At 48.5% G+C, this 18,177-nt stretch overlaps 1 protein-coding gene across 5 annotated transcripts in view; it reads right to left on the bottom strand.

The window, feature by feature from the left end:
• Nucleotides 1-18,177, bottom strand: part of ERBIN (erbb2 interacting protein) — a 2,559,118-nt gene that overhangs the window by 1,467,576 nt on the left and 1,073,365 nt on the right. The window lies entirely within an intron of this gene.

Genomic DNA, 18,177 nt, shown 5'->3' with positions numbered 1-18,177 from the left:
CCCTTCTCTTCGGTTCCTTGTATTTCCAGTGGCGACTCTCTGACTACCAGCCCAAGAGACCTGCCTTTTATGCGAAAAACCCCCCCATTCACACAGCCTGGAGGTCAATCACGCAGCAGGGGGGTTGTCCAGCCCGGACAACCACCTCAGCGAATCATGGCAAAGTGCGACTTGGGTTTCTTAGGATACCCTGTGCAGGGGGGGGGGGGGGGGGGGGGGACTACACCCCTCCCTCTCATTCAGCCCACCTAGACACCCAGGTGCCTTGAGGAGGGCTTCTTCGCAGAAGCCTGCCAAAAGACAGTGAACAAAGAAGGCAAATCTGGTTTGCCACCAAAGTAAATCACAAGAAGGACTTTAACAAAAAGAAATGGTGAATAAACCCAACCGGAGCCAAAAGAACGACGATTTGATCAAGCAGGTTTATGTTCGAGGCTAATATAATAGCTTAAAACACTACCACGTTTATATAGTATAATCGCGGTAGAAGAGTTAGGGTAGATACCACTGCCACCAGCCAAGTCTAAATGTTAAAAGAGCACAACCAGGATCTAGGAGGTACAGATAAAAAAAAGGGATACGGAGTAACCCTTTCCAGTACTCCATGTAAGATGGGGTGTACTGAATCTGTGGTTAAATTACTAGGTAAAGTTAATGGCAACTTTACCCTTTTCTGCGGGACAGTAGTCAGCCTCAGAAATGGAGTCGGTGTGAAGTCGAGACAACAACCCTATGTTACTGCACTGAAGGTGCTGTGCAACAAAAGAGGGGGGCTACTGAAGTGGTGTACTCCAGAGTCCACAATTACAAAAACAGCTGAAATACACATGGCAAAACAAAAGCTCACACTCTTACCAAGTGTAAAAAATAAACTCCAGAAATCCGGCAAAGCTGCTGGGGGACTCACTAGGTGAGTTAAATTAGCCATAGAATGAGAATTCTCCCCAACACTCGCCCAGAAGGTGAATCGCAGACAGCTGGATGTTGAGCGTGATGGCCCATTCCCAGATGCTGATCTTTAGCCTGCACCGGGGAGGGGACCTGGTGCCCCCTTGCTTGTTGATGTAGTACATGCAAGTTGAACTGTCCGTCTGAATGCAAACTGCCCCTGCCCACCGGTAGGAAGGCCTTGAGCGCCAGCTGCATTGTCAGCTCGAGCAGGTTGATATGACGCTGCCTGTCCTCTGCCAACCAGACCATGCACATGGTGGTCGCCTAGAGTGGCGCTCCACCCCTCCAGAGTAGTCTGTTGTGATAGTCCAATTCGAAACATGCTGTATAAACCGCATGTCAACCGTAATACTTCTCCCTCTCCACCACAGCAAATCCTGGTGGAGTTCCACCGGAATGGAGACTGATGCCGCCTGGGATTCTGTTTCCTGGTTCCAGGAGGCCGCTAAGTGTAGCTGGATCCTCCTCATTTTGAGTCTTGTATGGAAGATGGCCAGCCGGTAATCTGCCATAATGCCCAACAGATGCTGGCACCACCAAGCTGAAGTTGTCGATCTGCTGAGAAAATGTCCAGTAGCTGACTTCAGCTCTCCTACCCTCTTCTGTGGGGAAAATCTTCTGCGCCTTGGTACCCCCACCTCAGGCCAAGGAAGACCAGAGTCTAGGCAGCTGGAGCTGAGACTTGCTCTGGCTGATGGAGAACCCCAGTTCGTAGTGGAAGCCCATAGGTCTGGCGGGCATAATTTGAACCTCCCCTGGGGACCTCGTCCGTACCAACCAGTCATCCAGGAAGGCACGGTGGGGTTGTCAAATTGAGACATGAAGATAAGCATCTTTGAGGTCCAGGGAGCACATCCAGTCTCCCTCACACAGAGTTGCCTCAATCAGAGCTGGCGTAACCATTTTAAACTTCTGGAGAGGTAGGGAAAGATTTAGGTAGGAAGGAACGAGGAACACTCACAGGCCTGCCTGGTTCTTCTGTATTGCGAAAATTCACAAATAAAAACCAGAGCCTCTCTGGGAGAGGTGGACTTCCTTCACCACCCCACTTCGCACAAGTGTAAGTCTGCAAGGTGAGTTGGTGTCCTGATCTGAGGGAGGGGAGGCGAGACAGGGGGTGATGGAGGGAGAGGGAGACTGAACCCATGGGAGGCAACTGATTCGATCCATGTATCCGTGAGGTATGCCTGCCAAGAATTAATGTGGAAAACAAGCCCCCCACTGCAGAACTGTAGACCTTGATGCCACCTTCATTGCTTCTTTCCCTCCAAGGCTGGTGCCTGGGAGGGGTACTGGTAGAAGTTTGCTGTTTTCGCCTGTGTAGGCTGGGGGACCTGTCCAGCTGTCGAGCTCTACGCTCCTGGAAACCCCGAACTATCTACCCCTGTCTGACCGTGTGCGCCCCTATCTGTAAGGTTTGGAGGCGGGTTTGCCAGGATGGCCAAGGACTTGGCGGTTTCAGAGCTTGTCTTCTTGTTTAATTCATCGTCTGTGGATGAATGAAACAAGTCCCCACCCTCGAAGGGGAGACCAAGGATGTGTTCTTGTATATCAGGGTTGAACCTGGTAACCTTAAGCCAAGATATCGTCCTATCTGTGGCAATGCAAATGGCCCTGCCGGCCGTGTCGATATGTGCCACGGTGGACTCCATTATGTCTTGTGCATCCGGTTTGGCCTCGGCTAAGTCCGCTTTGAAGACAGTCTCCTTGTGCACTGGTAGATCTGGCAGGAAGTCTTCAATCTCCCTCCATAGCCGTTAATTCGCAGCAGCCAGCAAAGCATCCATGTTTGCCTGGCGATTATGAAGCCCAGTGTTTGAATACATTTTCTTCCCTTTGGCTTCCAGAGATTTCTCCTCCCCCCCCCCCCCCCCCTCAGTGCTGTGGTTGAGGCAGATGACGTGGATGCGTGCGGCTTGGCATACATGGAAGCCAGTGCAATCACAGAGGAATGTGGCTTAGACTGAACAGATGGCAAGGGCGTTGTTAGGGAGAATTCTCATCTTATGGCCAATTTCCCTCCCCTACCGAGTCCCCCAGCAGATTTGCTGGATTTGTGGTTATTTTTTTTCCACTTGGTACGAGTGTGAGCTTTTCCCCCACTCTTATTCATGTTTTGCCATGCGGATTTTCATCTGTTTTTGTGAACGTGGACTCTGGAGTACACCACTTCAGCAGCCTCTCTTTTGTGTGCTACACAGCACCATCAGTGCAGTGACACAGAGTTGTCTTTTAGACTTCCCACCAACTCCATTTTCTGTGGCTGACTACTGTCAGAAGGTAAAAAGTCATTTAACCACAGATCCAGTACACCCCATCTTACATGGAGTACTGGAAAGGGTTCCTCCGTATCCCTTTTTATCTGTACCTCCTAGAGCCTTATTTTGCTCTTTCAACATTTAGACTTGGCTGGTGGCAGTGGTATCTACCCTAACTTTTCTACCACGATTATACTATATAAACGTGGTATGGTTTTAGGCTATTATATTAGCCTCGAACATAAACCCGCTTGACCAAATGTTTTCTCTTTTGGTCCCGGTCGGGTTTATTCGCCATTTCTTTTTGTTAAAGGCCTTCTTGTGTTTTACTTTGCGCGGCAAACCAGGTTTGCCTTCTTTGTTCACCGTCTTTTGGCGGGCTTCTACAAAGAAGCCCTCCTCAAGGCACCTGGGTGTCTAGGTGGGCTGAATGAGAGGGAGGGTTGTAGTCCCCCCCTGCACAGAGTATCCTAGGAAACCAAAGTCACACTTTGCCATGATTGGCTGAGGTGGTTGTCCGGGCTGGACAACCCCCCTGCTGGGTGAATGACAGCCAGGCTGTGTGAATGGGGGACTTTTGTATAAAAGGCAGGTCTCTTGGGCTAGAAGTCAGAGTCGCCACTAGAACTACAAGGAACCGAAGAGAAGCGGAGAATCGGACGGCTGCTGCAACTGCCCCGTCCCGGTGAAGCCCTGCTGCAGTCCTGAGCCATCCACCCTTTGACGACCAGAGAAGATCCAGACCGGAGTCTTCTTCACTTGACCCTGGTGGGGATAACCAGCTCATCTTCCACAGCCAGAGGATCCACTTCTTGATCAAAATCGCTGCACACTGCTTGTTTGTTTATTGATTTATTGTGCGCGCCGGACCCTGAGGTAGCAGGGCGCATGTGACAAGAGGGCTTAGAGCTTGGTTACAGAAGTTACACGTTTACAGTAGTTACAGGTTTACAGAGCATGGTAGAACACTTTTCTTGGCTCCACAGGATGAAGGTTAGGCAATAGAGTACAAGTACAACAGTATGCTGAAAAAAAGTCAGACGGCTGACGTAACATAATAGCAAATCTATATCAGGTACAATACATGCGGTAGGAGCGTGGGGACGATGCGGGTTACATAGCATTCTCACTGATCCATTTTATTGTGTTCTTTCTAAAATTTGTTGAACGTTAGGTCAGATCTAAGTGCGTGAGGTAGGGAGTTCCACAATTGAGCTGCCCTAACTGGGAAACTGGACCCTCCAATAGTGGACAGTTTAAATCTGGGCAATAGAAGGCAGTTGGGGCTGGTTATTCTTGTAGGTCTGGTAGAGTTTTTTTCTAGTGAATCGTTCTGTTAGGTAGCTAGGGGCTTTGACGTTTAAGCATTTGTGGATGAGGGAGGCAGATTTGAGGTTGATTTTTTCTTGGGTAGAGAGCCATTTATGTTTCCGTCTTATTTCAGAAATATGTGCTCTTCTGGGAATACTTAGGGCCGTTCTAAGTGCATTATTTTGGAGCACTTTTATTCTGTTGATGGTTTGTTTAGATGCCCCTATGTAGAGGGAATTACAATAATCTAATTGTGAGAGGATAAGGGCTCTGGATAGAATTAGGCAACTGTCATCGGATAGGAATTGTTTCCCGGCTCGAATTAATTTACATGTATAGGCCGTGGATGAGGCCAGTGAGTTTACCTGTTTGGTAAAGGATAAGGTCGAATCGAGATAGAAACCTACTGTTTTTACTTCTCTGGCGACCTTGATAGTGTTCCCATCGATGATGAATGCTGAGTAATTAGGGTTGAGTTTAGAGATGCGAGCTGTGGTGCCCAGGATCATGAGCTCTGTTTTGTCATCGTTCAAGCATAGGCCATGGTTGGCCATCCATGCTTGAACGATGCTATAGACTGTTCACCAAAGCCAGATCTTCCACATAATCCCCGGTAAGTGGTAGGAGAATCTGGGTATCGTCTGCGTAATTGGTGTAGGTGATACCCAGATTGTCAAGATCGTCAAAGAGTGGCTTGGTGAAGATATTGTAGAGTGTTGGCGAGACACGAGATCCCTGGGGCACTCCACAGGTGATAGGTATCGGGTCTGCTGCCGCTGTGGGGGAGAACACCCTCATGGTCCTGTCACTAAGGAATGACTGTATCCAGACTATAGCCTCACCTGAAAAGTGGGCCGCAGAGTCCAAGTGATTACACAGGACTTTGTGGTCCACCAGGTCAAAGGCGGCTGAGAGGTCTAGTAGGAGGAGGAGTGCTAATTTACCCTTGTCTCCGAGTGAGTCTATTTGGGCTTTTAAATCGATAAGGGCAGTCTCTGTGCCATGTTGAGGTCGGAAATCGGATTGGCGGGTGCCAAGGAGATGGTTCACCTCAAGGAAGTTCTGAATTTGGGTATATGCTACCTTATCCAGTATTTTTAATAGCAAAGGCACTGTGGTGATGGGCCTGTAGTTTGTAGGAATGTTAAGGTCCAGTGTTTGTTTTTTCAGAAGGGGGAGTACGCAGGATTCCGTCAAGTTACGCGGGATTGTGCCAGTAGTGAAGGAGGTATTGAGGAGTTTGGTGATGAAGGGAGCTAGATCTCTAGCAGCATCCTTGATCAGTTGTGCTGGGCATTGGTCGCCTTTGCAATTGGATGGTTTAAGTGCAAGAATGGTTTTCTCTACCTCGAGCACTGAGACCTTAGAAAAGTTAAATTGGGTGAGTTCTTTGGGTTTAAGTGTAGGTGTTTTGTTTGGGGGAAATTGGGTTTGGGCTGATAGTGTAACTTTCTTTAGAGCAATTTTATTTTGGAGGTTGGCCACTTTGTTGGTTAGTGCCAGCTGAATATCTGTGCACCACTTTTTATCTTTAGTAGAGTCATCCTGTACTGCAATAGGGGTTTCCAATTCTTTTAGAATAGCAAAGAGCTCCTTCATACTGGAGTTGGCTTGGGTGATCCTGTTACACGTTTCTTGTTTGGCCAGGATGATGTCCTTTTTGTATTGGGTTGAGATATTTATTAGATTGGATTTATTTTCTGCAGTAGGATGTAGGTTCCATACCGTTTTGAGTTTTCTTTTCTGTAGTCTTAGGTTTTTTAGGTGGGGTGTAAACCAGGAGTTGAGATGCTTTTTTGGTTTACTGTTCCTAAGGTTAAGCGGAGCAATGTTGTCGAGAGCATTGGTCATAGCATTGTTGAATTCCTCCACTAGGAGGCCTGGGTCAGTATGGCCTGGTATGGCGTTGAGATTAGGTAGGATATGGGGCAAGATATTGTCCGCTGTGATGTTTTTCTTGTTTCTGGTTAATGTGAGTACGGCGAGGGGGGGGAGGGTGTTGGAGCAGTGGATCTTTTGGTATTGATAGCAAAGGAGATTAAGTGGTGGTCAGTCCATATTTGGAAATAATGGAGATGTTACACTTGTGACTGGCAATCCAGTCGAGAGTTCTCCCTTTGGTGTGGGTGGACGTATTCACTTTCTGCGTGAAACCTAATTCTGTCAGGATGTTGGCTACGGAGGTGGCCTGGTGATCATTGATATCATTGTACCCTATGTTAAAATCTCCTAGCACTAGAGTTTGCGAGGAGTTTTTTAGCTTCTCAGAGAGAACAGTGGCAATATCTTCATTGAAGATGCTTATTGGGCCCGGGGGTCTGTAGAGGAGATGGGTATTTAGTGTTTGAGAGTTGGCGGTGGGTAGTTTGATGGAAAGAGACTTGCAGGATTTAAGGTTAGGTGTAGAGGTGATTCTCATGGAGAGATTGGTTTTGGCGATGATCGCTATTCCTCCACCTCGAGCATCTAGTCTGTCAGCTCTAAGGATAGTGTAGTTGTCTGGGACTGCTAACGTTAGTGCTGGAGCTGCTGCCTCATGGAGCCATGATTCAGTAATGCCGATGAAGTCAAGGTCATTCTGCAGGATAGTGTGTGCTATGTCTTTGGCATGAGCAACTAAGGATCTGGCGTTGATTAATGCGCCTTTAAGGTCAGGTTCTGGCTTTATGGTAGGGCGCAGGTTAGCGGTGGTCAGTTGGTTGGTGGTGGGCTTGTTTTTTTGGGGTGGGGTTTGCTGCTAGGAAGAACAGTAGTTTCCAGAGGTGGGAGTAGTCTCGGTCGAAGGTGATCCAGGTTAATGTTATATTTTTTGACCGGTTCAAAAATTTTGGGTAGGCGTGCCCTGAGTCTGTGGTTTCTCTGTGCTATATTGCACAGGGATTTGGAGATAGGTTGCATATGAGAGGCTCCTAGGCCCTCTGGAGGCTGTAAGGAGGGCGTGGAGATGTAGATAGTAGTAATGATATGATATGATATATAATAAGGCATTTGATATGATATGGCATTTGTAACGCTCCTATGCACAAGTGTAATAAATAGAGCTATCAGATTAAAGAATGATAATGGAGAGACTGGGGTTGGCAGGTGAGAGTACATAGTGTTGTGGCTAGTCGAACTGGGGCCTGCTATTACATGCATCGATCGAGTATTAGATAGCATAGGGCTAGATATTCGGCAGAGTAGGCTAGGTATAGGCGAAATAGGCTAAGTGCAACAATCAAGTATTAGGCAAAACAGGCTGAATGCAGCAGTCAAATATTGGGCAAAATAGGCTAAATGCGACAATCAAATATTGGGCAAAATAGGCTAAAAGCAACAATCAAGTATTAGGCAACATAGGCTGAATGCAGCAGTCAAATATTGGGCGAAGTAGGCTAAAAGCAACAATCAAGTATTAGGCAACATAGGCTGAATGCAGCAGTCAAATATTGGGCGAAGTAGGCTAAAAGCAACTATCAAGTATTGGGCCGCATAGGCTAAGTGCAGCAATCACTGTGCTGATCTGGAGTCACTTAGACCTTTCAACGCCATGGGGCTATCAGCGAGGGCCGTTAGGGGAGAGGTATATAAAAATTGGCCTGTTCATGCTGCCTGGTGCAGGTTATAGTATGGAGCTGCGCACAATGGTGGAGTTTAGGGAGGCAATAGGCTGGCATGAGCATAGGTGGGATGCTGTTTGACAGGATGGAGTCTGTCTAGCTACTATAGAGTAGGAGCATACATTAGGTCTTACGATGGGGCAACAATGTCATGCAAGATGCATATACATAACACTATTTTGGAAGGAGTAGCGAGAAACTGACTGCAGATAGGTACTTACAATAGATGAATTATGTGTCCAAAGTCCAGGTGGGTAAATCGCCACGCGCCACCCAACGGCGGACAGGGGCAAACAGGGCCTTAGATGGTCTTCGGTGGGCCGGCTCTTCCGCCTGCCGGCAGATGCGGCACTAATTTAAACACACGGTTGCTTAGCAACCATCACGACGCACAGCCTCGTTATGGTGCCGCATCGCGCCCGACATTTTGTTGTAGTGGTCTGGATAGCCATCTGAAGAGCCTCTCCCGTTTTTAAGGAGCGCACCTTTTATTCACAGTCGTTGCTGCCGGCTTCATCCCTGTGTGGTGCAGACCCCTCCAGACGTCGTCCTTCGTACCGAAGCTCCAGGAACCGTGAGTCTGCAGGAAACTACCAGGAGCAACTGCCGTGGCACCAGCTTCTTCATTCAATAAGGTACTGTGTTCTGCTTGAGGAATTAGGGTGAATCCCTTTTCTTCGCCTCCAATGCTTGCTTCTTATAACTTTTGCTTCCTCTGTTGACAATATCCAAGTACTCCTGGCTACGTTGAATCTTGAACTGTCAGACTGTGTGATCCTCGACAACAGGAACCCGGTTCCACTTGACACTGGCTCCGGCCTATTGACTCTTTAATTTCTGTCAACTAGTGTTCTCTGATTCTGTCTGCCTTGACAAAATTATTGCCTATGATTTTTACCCTCAACTCTCTCTGGTTAACTCAGGTGCTAAGTGTGTTTTTGCCCCGGTAACATTTCTCGCCGCAGATGCGCGTTTTAGTAGGACCGAACTGTCATTACTGTCAAAAGGTGATTGCATACGTATTCCCGGTAGCGTCTTTTGTTTCACAACACCTTGATTTAAAGAGTACCAACGTGAATTGGTTGGTTGTAGTGTATTTTTTGTGTGGTTTTGAATTACTAGAAGTGTTGTGTTTATAACAAATGGTTTAAAAATAAATGTACTTCTATTTTTTACCTGAAACCTTGAGTCAGTGTTTGCTTGAGTCACAGTAATTGTGGTCCCTTTGTGCATCTCTGTTACTGCTCATATACTCTTGCGATAAGCCTGGCTGCTCCGCTACTGCTACCACTTTAACATAGTAGTACAGGCTTGTACCAAAGGTAAAACGTGTATTGCCACCTGTAGTCTTAATTGTGTGTAGTGGTCCTTATGGGACTGCACAGGATTCTACCCAACACCAGGCCACACGTTAACACCAAGGTTTAATTTGTAAGAAAGTAAGTGCCAGGGCCAAATATTATCTAGCACACGTGATACACTGCAGGCGGCCAGTTCCCCACTGTTGCTGCCACCACCCACAGCTGCTGCCCACAGTGTTGACACATTTGGGGCTAAACTACAGCTTGCACCAGCTCATTGGGGTTGACCGATGTACTGGCTGTCATTACTTCATAATCAATCTGAGTCTGAGACAAAGTGCCGAGGCTGAGAAGCAAGTGCCAGGGCTGAGCCCTGGAAAACACCTCCACAAATTAAGCACTGCTTAACACTGTAGAGAGACTCCTGCTTCAAGATGGATAAATAGGGTGAAAGATCCTCAATCCGGCGTCAGTGTTCGCATAACCGCTGTACCGGAACTGCTACTGCCCCGGTAAAAAAAAGCTCCTTCCTCCAACACTACTAGCCGCAGATTGCACTTGTCCACAGCATTATTCATCACTATTCTCGCCACATAACCCGGTAGTATGTAAGAGTGGAAGAGGGGTAAGGAGCTGGTGCAAATACGGGCCCACTTCCTTATTTATTTCACGCGTTCGCCATTTGTTTATATTATTCTCATTATGTGTGTGATGTTCTAAAATGATGTATGATTTAGTGTAACCTGGCTCCGAACCTAGCGTACGCCTAACTCTAGGGGGACTCAGTGCTCTATATTACAAGGTGCCTTCCACCGATCATCATTCGCATTTCATTTGCATTTGACTGCGGGTTTGACAGCGTGAAAGCACTGATTCAGTCTTGAAGTTTGCATATATTTGGCAACAGGCTCCTTCTCATATGGTAAGCGCACCGTAAACAGGGGAGTCTGCCGTACACACCTGGCACACTGTCTCTAGAAACATTATCCTACATAAATGACCAACAACCCAGTGCTTCCCTCTTGTAAAACGTGTGTTGATCGTCACAGATCCAATGAAGGGGCGATGAGAGGAAGCGTCGAGAAAACGCAGGTTTTCGTTTCCAATCCCTGTGTCTCAAACAATCAGCAGCCGCACGGGAGCCGCCCAGCTACTTCAGATCTAGGCCTCCCACCTTCCTCCTGCGCTAAAAGGCAATCAGGATTTCCGAGAACTATCAGGGATGAAATGAAGTGTGAGATTAAGGATTATGGCTCGGCACCTTAAACGGTTTATGCTGACTGAGGGATCGAGGCAAGTGGTGAGCTGTATAAACCAACAACGCCATGCAGCAAAAACATTCACGTAAAAATAATCAACAAGCGTAGACGATGTGGCAGGTACAGAGCTGGAAGAGTTCTCCAAAGTGACACGATAGGGCGTAAGAAAATATTACTTCGATAGTAACAGACGCTGGTTAGAGCAATCATTTCACATTGTGCTCAGCTTAGTATTTTGGAACATGAAAAGGCCGCAGTCTAGTTGTTGAAAATAATATTTACATTGTAGACGCATGAAAAATATGGTACACTCGAGATATTTCAACTAACTGATGGGGTGCACAGAGTATTTGGACTTTGAGAAATCGGCGCCCCTATGCCACTGCGATCAGGCTTTTAAACATATTCTGGACACTGATCGCCAGTTACTGCCTTGGGCAATGGGGACGGGCCTCTATACTTCGCCTTGATCACATGTTGCTGCCATGACGAGTTAGGTCTCCCTTGATGGACGTCCTATGTCACAACATCACTCTTCAACCATAATGTAATTTTACACACACACAACCATTCATCTATAATGTAGTTCGAGGAAGCGCGCTCTGCCCCCTACACACCTCTGTATATCTTCCAGGCATCGGGGCTTAAGTTTGTCTCCATACTCCCATTCAATTCATAGACTCCTTTGCCTCTGTCCTATGTTGAGGGACGAGAGCTTACAGGTGTCCTAGATGCTTCGGTCAATGTCAGATCAACATCCGTTTCGGCGTGGAACATGTAACAAAGTCTTGAAAATCTTTGCTGTGAAAGGGTCCATTGTTTCACCTGACCAATGAGGGTATTCAGCGCTCTGCAAAACAGTTCTTGCAATATGGGGATAAGCACTTCTGCAGCAGTTAAAGTGATGAACCGGACTTCGGTATCTCGAAAACTCATCAAGGACTGCCATGAATTGTGTATTCTGGAGCAACGTCCCAAAATCAAAGCTGAGCTGTTAGGGAGAATTTTCATTCTATGGCTCATTTCCCTCACCTAGTGAGCCCCCAGCAGCTTTGCTGGATTTCTGGAGTTTATTATTTCCACTTAGTAAGTGTGTGAGCTTTTCCCCCACTCTTACCTGTGTTTTGCCATGTGTATTTCAGCTGTTTTTATGATTGTGGCCTACACCACTTCTGTAGCCCCCCTCCTTTGTGTGTTACACAGCACCTTCAGTGCAGTAACACAGGGTTGTCGTTTCGACTTCGCACCGACTCCATTTCTGAGGCTGACTACTCCCCAGAAAAGGGCAAAGTTGCCATTAACTTTACATAGTATTTTAACCACAGATCCAGTACACCCCATCTTATATGGAGTATTGGAAAGGGTTAATTCTTAGGCTTTTTTATCTGTGCCTCTTGGAGCATTCTTTCGCTCCTTTAACATTAAGACTTGGCTTGTGGCAGTGGTATCTACCCTACTTTTCCTACCGCGATTATATTACGAACATGGTACTGTTTTAGGCTATTTTAGTAGCCTCGAACTTTAAACCCGCTAGTCCAAATACTTTTTATTTCAGCTCCGGTTGGGTTTAATCGCCATTTCTTTTGTTAACATCCTTCTTGGGTCTTTCTTTGCACGGCAAACCAAGTTTGCCTCCTTTGTTCACTGACCTTTGGCAGGCTTCTGACCACAAGCCCTCTGGCGCCTGGGTGTCTAGGTGGGCTGAATGTGAGGGAGGGGTGTAGTTAAATATATATATATGGGGTGGGGTAAGGGATGAAAACAGATGTTGGGGGGGGCTTGGGGTGGGGGTGATAATGCTAGGGAAATGTTGGGGTTGGGGGCACCCCCCAATAAAAAAAGATTAAATAAAATCGGTATTTTTTTTCTCGGTAATTAAGGTTCGTTGAAAATGTTTATTATTGTTTTCGTTAAAATCACAGTGAACCCATGAGGTTGGTCTGCTGCAATCTCATGATTACAGGGCCACCCTGCAATTAGGAGCAGGCAGCTTCAACCCGGCGTATTTAACCCTTCTGCCATCCTGCACAGGATGCTTCATATACCGGCTGTGTATTGTGGGAGCTGAACTGGTAGTCATTGAGGACGTGTACTGGTAGAGCGCTTCAGACTGGGAATCTGTCCCACACACTAATACACAAGGTAATTAGCTAGGCCCAAAGGGCAATGACAATGAAAATAACACTAATGGAGAAGGTCTGGTTCCCGGATATGGCCAAAAGGACCTGGTGCTCGCTGTTAAGCAGAATCCTGTGCAGTGCCCTTAGGGACCACTACACACAATTAAGACTACAGGTGGCAATACAAGCTTTACTTTGGTACAAGCCTGTACTACTAGGTTAAAGTGGTAGCAGTAGCGGAGCAGCCAGGCTTATCTCAAGAGTATATGAGCAGTAGCAGAGATTACACAAATGGACCACAATTACTTTGACTCAAGCAAACACTGACTCAAGGTTTCAGGTAAAAAATATAAGTACATTTATTTTTAAACCATTCGTTATAAACACAACACTTGTATTAATTCAAAATCACACTAAAAATACACTACAACCAACCAATTCACTTTGGTACACTCCAACTCAAGGGAAGTACCCTATGTTTTAACGGACCGTTGTGAAACAAACAACATTATGTTACCGGGAATACACTTACAATCACTTTTTCACAGTAATGACAGTTCGGTCTTACTAAAGAAATGCATATCCGCGGCAAGAAATGTACTGGGGCAAAAACACACTTAGCACCTGAGTTAACCAGAGAGAGTTGGGGGCAAAAATCAAAGCACACTAGTTGACAGGAATTCAAGAGTCAAAAGGCCAGAGCCAGTTTCAAGTGGTACCGGGTTCCTGTTGTCGAGGATCACACAGTCGGATAGTTCGAGAATCAACGTTGCCAAGAGTACTTAGATATTGTCAACAGAGGAAGGAAAAGTTATAAGGAGGGAAAACAAGGATAAGCCTTGGAGGTGAAGAAAAGGGGTTCACCCTAATTCTTCAAGCAGAACACAGTACCTTATTCAATGAAGAAGGTGGTGCCACGGCAGTGGTTCCTGGTAGTTTCCTGCCGACCCACGGTTCCTGGAGCTTCGGTGAGAAGGACGTCTGGAAGGGTCTGCACCACACAGGGATGAGGCCGGCAGCAGCGACGGTGAATAAAAGGTGCGCTCCTTAAAAACAGGAGAGGTTCTTCAGATGGCTATCCGGACCACTACAGCAGTGTGCAGCGATTTCGACCAAGAAGAGGATCCTCTGGCTGTGGAAGATGAGCTGGTTATCCCCACCAAGCTCAAGGGAAGATGATTCGGGACTGGATCTTCTCTGGCCGTCGAAGGTTATATAGCTCAGGACTGCAGCAGGGCTTCAAGGGCTTCACCGGGACGGGGTAGTTGCAGCAGCCGTCTTCTTCTCCGCTTCTCTTCGGTTCCTTGTAGTTCCAGTGGCGACTGACTTCTAGCCTAAGAGACCTGCCTTTTATGCAAAAATCCCCTATTCACACAGCCTGGCTGTCAATCACGCAGCAGGGAGGTTGTCCAGCCCGGACAACCACCTCAGGCAATCATGGCAAAGTGTGACTTGGGTTTCCTAGGATACCCTGTGCAGGGGGTGACTACACCCCCCCCCTCACATTCAGCCCACCTAGACACCCAGGCGCCTAGAGGAGGGCTTCTTCGCAGAAGCCTGCCAAAAGACAGTGAACAAAGGAGGCAAACCTGGTTTGCCGCACAAAATAAAACACAAGAAGGACTTTAACAAAAAGAAAGAACATTTGGTCAAGCGGTTTTATGTTCGAGGCTAATATAATAGCCTAAAACAATACCACGTTCATCTAATAAATTCACGGTAGAAAAGTTAGGGTAGATACCACTGCCACCAGCCAAATCTAAATGTTAAAAGAGCGAAACAATGCTCTAGGAGGTACAGATACAAAGGGATACGAGTCAACCCTTTCCATGGAAGATGGGGTGTACTGGATCTGTGGTAGATTGACTAAGTAAAGTTAATGGTAACTTTACCCTTTTCTGGGGGACAGTAGTCGCCTCAGAAAGGGAGTCGAGGCAAGTCTCAAAGACAACCCTGTGCCACGGCACTGAAGTTGCTGTGTGACACACAAAAAGAAGGAGGCTACTGAAGTGGTGTACTTCAGAGTCCACAGTCATAAAAACATGTAGAAACATAGCAATACACAGGTAAGAGTGGGGGGAAAAGCTCTCACTCTTACGAAGTGGGTCCAGCAAAGCTGCTTGAGGACTCACTAGGTGAGGGAAACTAGCCATAAATGAGAATTCTCCCCAACACATCCCATCCCCTTTCCTTAATACTCTTTGGGCGATTACAACTGAATGTAGCCCCCGGGTGGAGGGGAGACCCTCCTTAAGCAAACAAGTTCCTCGGAACTGCCTGTCCAAAGGCTGCATCTGACTTAGAACCGGCGTTCAGACAGTAATGCTTACGAAAACCTGACGGGTTGGCCCAACTAGCTGCCCTGCTTATGACCTATTACGGAACCTGCCACTGGAATGCTGTGGCCTTGGCTCCGACTGCATGAGCGTACATGTTGGCTGGCAGCGGACTGCGCTGCCCCACATAGGCCTCCTTGATGGCCGCAACCATCCACCTTGCAATGAAAGCCTTGGATGCCTGATAACCGGGTCTGGAGCCCCCAAAGTGAGAGTGCGCATCCAACTCGCGCAAGCCTTTGGTCCTATCCAGATAGAATTTCAGAGCGCATTTGACATCCAGACAATACAAGACTCAGCCTCTTCCTTGGGGTCAGCAAAGAAAGTAGGCAAGACTATGTCCTCGTTTAGATGGAAAGCGGAGCGTACCTTGGGTAGGAACGCCGGGTGAGTCCGCAGGATCACCTTATCTCTGTGGAAAGGGTATAGGGTTCTGAAGCCAGCAGAGCCTGGATCCCGATGACTCTGCGAGTGGAGGAGGGTCCTATTAGCAGAGCTGTCTTGATGGTGACCAGCCTGATGTCCGCGGATGCCATTGGCTCGAAGGGTTTATGCGCCAGGGCACCCTACACCAAATTGAGGTCCCACACAGGGTGTGGCTTCTTGATGGGTGGGTAAAGCCTGGTCAAGCTCGCTAGATGTTTCTTGACTATCAGGTTGGAAGAGAAGACCTCCTCCGAATTCCTGTAGGCCCCAATGGCTGCCAGATAGGTGCAACATGTGTCCACCTGCATGCCTGAGTGGGCAAGGTGTGGCAAGAAAGAGCACATTGTCCAGTGTGCACGTAAGGGGTGGGGTGGGGTGGAGGGAGCGATCTACTTTGAATCTGCCCAGTGACAGAACCTGCTCCATTTATTCTTGTATTGGCTCCTAGTGGCCTTGCTCCTAGCGCCCTGGATAATCTCCAGGTTAGCCCGCTATAGGTTCAGGTGTTTGAGGGTGATCTGCTCAGGAACTAAGCTGCGAGGGCTAGCTTCTGAGGAGCGGGGTCGAGGACCCTGCCCCTCCCCCCTTGCTGGGACAGGAGAGGTGCTGGGCCCAGTGGGAGGTGAATGGGTGGTATGTCCGAGAGGCTGAGCAATTTGGAGAACCACAGTCTTGCTGGCCACCAAGGCACTATTACTGTGATGCTGAGGTGACAAGCCTCCTTTATCCTGCAGAGTACCCTGGGAATCAGGGGTGTGGGAGGAAAAGCATAGGCGGTCAGGCCCTCCCATTGAATCAGCATGGTGTCGCCCAGAGAGCCGGGGACCAGTCCCTGCCAAGATGTGAACTGCTGGTACTTCCTGTTCTTCCAGGAGGCAAATAGATCCAGATCCACCTGAGGATGGCCCCATGTGCTGAAGACCACTTGGTCGTTCAATTGCCACTCGTAATTGTCTGCTCCCAGCCTGCTGAGCCTGTCCGCTTCCAAGTGGCCTTCCCCAAGAGGTGGACGGCCCTAAGGTAGAGGTTTTCCAGGTCCTATTCCCACATGCCGACCGCTATGGTGCACAGCGGAAGGGACCTGGTACACTCCTGCTTGCTGACATAGTACATGCTGGTGGAGTTGTCGGTCTGTATCAGGACAGTCTTGCCCCCGATGAGCGCGAGAAAGGCCCTCAAGGCTAGCCAGATGGCTTTGAACTCCAGCCAGTTGATATGCGACTCCTACAGAGTCCATACTCCGTGGACGCTGTGGCTGTCCAGAGTGGCTCCACAGCCATCTAGAGAGGAGTGTGTAGTAATGGTGACCTGCCGAGCCGGCTGCCGGAATGGCCTGCCCGTCCAAAGATTGCAGTGGCAAGGCTCAGCATTAAGCAATTCATCAACTCAACCTTAAGCATCTCTTACCTCCTCAATAGGCCCATCTTCAGGCAAACAGGTTGCGCAGCACTGCCTCGCCGACTCTGGACTCCACCCTGGAATCCCGGTCGAAGCAGTAGAATCTGGTGAAGGTGTGCGTCAACCTCCATGTAGCAGCCCTGCAGATGTTCAGCAGGGGCACACCAGACAGGAATGTCGTGGTAGCAGCGATCGCTCTGGTCGGTTTGCCAACGAGTGACAGTGCATAATGCAGCCGCGGAGCCATCTGGAAATGGAAGCCTTCGAGAGGGCCTTACCTTGATTCACAGGTCCAAAGTCCACAAACCGCTGTGATGTCTTCCGCAGGCTCTTCGTGCGGTCCACGTAGAACTTCAGTACTCGAGCCACATCTAGCAAGTGCAAAGTCCTCTCGGACGGTGAAGAAGGCAACAGGAAGAAAACCGGTAAGACCAAGGGCTCGTTGAGATGGAATTCCGACAGCACCTTGGGCATGACAGAGGGGTGCGTCCTCAGCATCACCCTCGTCTCGTGGAATGCCAGGTATGACGATTTACAGGAAAGGGCCTGGATCGCTCCCACTCGTGTGGAGGTGATGGCCACAAGAAACGCTGTCTTCCACGACACGAAAATCAACAGTGCCGAATGCAGCAGCTTGAATGGCGGCCCCATGCGCCTGATCAGCACCACGTTGAGTTCCCACACCGGTGCCAGGGCCTTCACCGGCGGGAACAATCTGAACAGTTCTTTCATGAACTCCTTCACCAGACGATGGGACCACAGAGATGATCGCCCTGGAGTTCTGGTGTAGCAGGAGATAGCCGCCAAATGGATCTTGATGGAAGCATGAGCCAGCCCCGCTTAGGCCAGCGACAGCAAATACAGCAGCACTCGAGGGGCTGTAATCTGCAGAGGGTTAATCTGTGTGCGGCACCAGACAGAGAACCTCTTCCATTTGTGTCCATAGCACTTGAGAGTCGAGGATGCCCTGGCCTTTGCAAGCACCTCCTTGCAGTTCGCCGGGATATCGTACCCTCCAAACTCTAGCACTGCAGGAGCCAGGACTGCAGGTTCAGCGCCCCCGGGTCGTGGTGGAGGATGGCGCCTCCTTCTCTGGCAAGAAGATCCGCGTCAGTCGGCAGTTTGACTGAGGGAAGGGCGCTGGCATGTCCAGAAGGTCCGGAAACCAAATCTGCCTCGGCCACGCCGGTGCGACGTGGATCATCTTGCATTGGGACC

This window comes from Ambystoma mexicanum, chromosome 6p (assembly GCF_040938575.1).
Source record: "Ambystoma mexicanum isolate Mex_15411 chromosome 6p, UKY_AmexF1_1, whole genome shotgun sequence".
Lineage (NCBI taxonomy): Eukaryota > Metazoa > Chordata > Amphibia > Caudata > Ambystomatidae > Ambystoma > Ambystoma mexicanum.
Note: the sequence above shows the minus strand (reverse complement) of the source record. Positions and strands in the feature narration are given on the sequence as shown.